Raw genomic sequence first — 4,450 nt, 5'->3', positions numbered from 1 at the left:
CCCTAGGGGGTTAAGTGCAAAATCAGTGCACTTTTGGGCTAAAGTGCAAAAACCATGACAATAAGGTATCCTAAGTCAAATGGTTCACAAATATGTGAATTTGCAAGCTAAACCCTGAATTTTGGACCTATTTGCAAAAAGGACCCCATTTGTGTTCTTGAGCTAAGTCTGAAAATTCAGTGTTTGAGCTCAACTTTGGAGCTTTGTAACTTTTAAATTCTAAGGTTTTTGCCCTAGGTCACCACATCAATATTGTAGACCTATCAAAGGAGAATAACTTTGCTTAAGAATGTAAGCATAGTTGTAATGAAGAAATGGAAGAAAAACACACTCAAAGTCGAGCTGTCAGGCTATTGGAGTCTGAAATTCAGACTAACACTGGTACTAGGTCATCTTTGGAGCTCTACAGATCAAGAACTTCAAAAAATTTGCCCCAAGTCGATATAGCAAAGTTGTAGATCTTTTGTAGTAGAACAACTTTGCTATAGATGTTTGGGCTTGGTACCATAGAAGATTTGGAGAAATCTGGACCTGAACTTGCTCTGTTAGGTCGTCTGATGGTGACTCCCATAGTACAGTACCTGAACAAGATCAGGTTAAAACGCAGCTCGCCGTCGATGATCGCTGCCATGATTCGTGCCGCCGCCGTCCCGCTTCGTGCGCGGTATGGAGTGGATAACACCGGGGGTGGATAACTCGTACGTGGCGCCATTCCCTGAGTCCAACCGGAGTCCTCACCGGCGGCCACCATGACCAGTAAATTTTGCCGTGGTGGCACTCATGCCGTGATCTCCCTCACTGTGTCTCCTACTGACGTGGTCGGCATGCGCTCGCGATGCTATCCGTGGCCGTGAGGTACTGAGGTGATCGCCGGACCGCCGTGGCTATAAATAGCCCTGTGATTCCCGGCGAGGCACGACCATCACACACACCGTGGGTTGAATCAAAACCAAATTCGCGCTGTCTCTGCCCCCTCCTCTCAAATTGATTGTGCGCAGTAAAACTAGAACCTCTTGCGGCCGTGTAGCCCCAAGCTCCGTCCTCAATTCCACCCGAGCACGCCGCGACGCCATTTTCCCCCAAATCCGATTGCCGCGCCACCGAGAACCGCTCACCCATGGCCAGCCCGCTCTGGTAAGACACTGTCCAATTCAAGTATTGTTTTCATGTCTCTACATGCTAGTGAAGCTTATCGTGGCACCCGTTTGCTCAATTCGGCCATGATTTGGTGGGAACGCGTGCTCATGAACTCGGTTTCCGCCCTGATCATGGGCAGACGGTTCCCAGTGGGGTTCATGTCAAATTAATGGATGTTCCTAGATCGTCCTAGGTCGGTGAAGCCTCCCCGATAGTTAGCCTTAGCAGTCATCGCCGGCCATGGCCAGTACGGGCCGCATCAGAGATGAACGGCGAGCGCGCCGTGGTCAGGGAGCCATTCGGAGAAGGAATAGAAGTGTGAGGGTATTTTTGCAAGATGTCAGTGACTGTTAAAACAGTGTTCTGGACTCCTTCAGGTTATTCAAACCTATAGGGTTTTATTTGCAAAGTCACCGTTGTGTGGGCGCGCCCCTGTTCCCTGTGCAGTTTGGGCCGCCTGGGCTGAAATCGGCCCAGGACTGTTCCTTCTTTTTCTTTTTCTTTTTCTGACAGGATTCCGGTAATTCTAGAAAATTGTAGAAAAATTCTAAAAATGTCAAACCAATTTTCTTAGATTCCTAATTTTCTATATTATTTAATAAAAATAGATTCATGATTTTTAGATCAAATGGGAAATTTTGGAGCATTTAAAATAACCTAAAACATTGTTCCTGGATTTTTATAAAATAAATGATAATTCCAAAAATCCCCAAACTTTTTATATGAACTCTAATCATTATTTAGAAGCCTTGGGTAGAGTTTGATTTGATTTGGACCTTGTTTGATAACTAGAACCTAAAACCCTACCCCCTGTCCTTTGAATTCCTTTACTGACTCCGAAAACTCTAGTTTCTCGGAGAACCGTGAAGGAAAATTGTATTCAAGACCTTAGATAATAAACTCTTATTATCTTTGCATTCTCATGAGCATTACATGGGCATTCATTATTATGTATGGTTATATTTAAAAAACGAGGAAGAAGTTGAAGTAGAAGAAGAGAAGACTTCATCACCACCACCTGAGGAACATCAGGCACGCAGCTGTTTCTATTTTGACATCTACGGGACCGAGCCTGATTCACCTATAAACCAAGGCAAGCCCCGGTGCATTCGCCACCTCCTTGAGTTTTAAAATCTTTATCACCTCGTATGTTATATTCTGGTCTGTTAATATTGAACCTTGTCTTACTTTTAAATAAAGGTAAGTTTATGTAACCGCTTCCGCATTTTCGTATCTCTGATGATTTGTAATGTCTGCGTAATGGGTGAAACGCTCTTGGGAAAGGTAAGAAAAGCAGATACCGAACTTGTCAAGTGATTCAGGAACACCTGCAGGGTTGTCTGAGGTCCGTTGGACAAGGACAACTGTAGGTGGGCCTAATGACTTGGGAGGTTCCGTCACAGCTGTTATCGGAGCGAAGCCTATCTCTGCGGATATTATGAGGCATCTTCAAAAAGAATTTTCTAAAGACTTATCTAGAAAATTTCTTCCCTTCTTACCTAGTATCTCTGAAGAGTTTATATGAAAGACCAAATAGGAGGAGAGCAATGTATAGAAGGTTGAGTCAACTAAGGTTGATTCCGTAATTACACATGCATCATGCTAAAAACTATGCTAATAAGATTTCCCCCTTAGCAAAAATGCCGCCACGCACAACAAAGACTGCACGCAAGTCAACCGGGCCGATCGGTGTACCTCGTCACCAACTTGCCCGAGACATGATGACAGCAGTAGCGGTAGTAATGATCCAATCAGGGACTTAGAAGCTCAAGTTAATCAGCTTCAAACAGAACTCCGTCGCAGGAATAACATATGGGTCGCGGATGGCGAGAGGATCAATGAATTGAGAAGCGACATCCGCCGCCTACAAGATCAGCTTGCGGATCGAGATCTAGCGCTCGACTGGGCGGTCCACTCTCGTTCGCTTGCCTGGGCTAAGGAGGCGAAAGCTCGAGCCTGAGTAGAAGAGCTTAGCTCAGCTATTGATAACTTGCAGGCTTATTGTAATACTCTACATGAAGAAGTTCATGTATTGTACTCACAACTACACCCCAGTGTACCTGCGGATCCTGTCGGGACAGAAGCCGAACCTTCTCAAGTAGCGGGAGAAGCTTTTGGTGGCGAATTGGACCTTTTCAGGCCCCCTCCCTCTATGAAGTTGGTCGATGAGTGGTCTCCTACGCCCGACAGTGAGGCTACCAAGAGTGACAGGAAGCAGGAATAGTATAGTGTAGAAGTAGTACTCTTGTGTAATAGGGGGTGTAATCCTATTGTAAAGTACGAGTCTGTAACATTACCTTTTTAAGTAATGTGAAATGGATGGTTTGTATGGCATATCATATTGCTCCAAATGTTCTTTGCCTCAGATGCCTTCCATGTCGGTGTTTTGGGTCCGACCGCACACCCGGGGTTGCCCCTCAAGGTGCTTTTAGGAGTAGGACGGTGTTATCGACTGTAGCTCAATGGTTCGTGCTAGTTGCACGAGAGACGGTAGACAATGGTTTACAGGTTTGGGCCGCTTTGAAATGCGTAACACCCTACGTCCTGGCGAGAGTGCTGTATGTGGTGGGTTACAAGGTAGTTCTCTGGTGCGTAGAAAGTTGGGGTGGATGGCTAAGTAGTGAGTTCGATCTCTTCTGAAGGGGTGCCCCCTAGGCCTTATATATTCGACCGTGGGGCAATACATGCAGATATGATAAACACGTGCACCTAAGAAATAGTGAACCGATTGAGTTCATCTTCCTATAGTTTCGCCGACCCATCCTCGCTCGGTTCCGTTGCACGGGGCTCCAGCGCGGGAAGGTCAGGTCTCTGTTGTGATTACTTGCTCGAAGTCGTTGGGCCGTCTAGGCTTGCACCGATCCGGCCTTGTGCCGATCCGCTTCACTGGTCGTCTCTCCCAGGCCCACTAGGAGATGACCTCACGAATTATGGAGCCCTTGGGCCCTTCGTGAGGTCTTTTATCCTTCTAGTGGACCCGGGGGATATCTGTCCCCCACAAGCCCCCGATCTTTGGGTCGATTTTGAAATAAACGGCCCAATGATCCTAGGTCCAGCTTCTAGCCTTTTGATTTTAACAAGAAAACACTTTGGGGATAAGCTTGCCGGGCCAACGCTTCTGAATTCTGAGTGGTCCGATAAAAACAATTTTTCACTGCCTTCTTCTGCTTTTATTGCTCGAAATTTGGTGTTCTGTCTCAGACTCTTGCTTCGGGGGTCAGCATTTCATACTGTAGGACTTCGAACTTCATTGGGCGCATGTCACACCCGGTTTTAGAAGGCAAACCGAATGCGAACCATGTACGTGCCAGGA

Source organism: Zea mays, chromosome 2 (assembly GCF_902167145.1).
Source record: "Zea mays cultivar B73 chromosome 2, Zm-B73-REFERENCE-NAM-5.0, whole genome shotgun sequence".
Classification (NCBI taxonomy): Eukaryota; Viridiplantae; Streptophyta; class Magnoliopsida; order Poales; family Poaceae; genus Zea; species Zea mays.
This window is presented reverse-complemented; position numbering follows the sequence as displayed.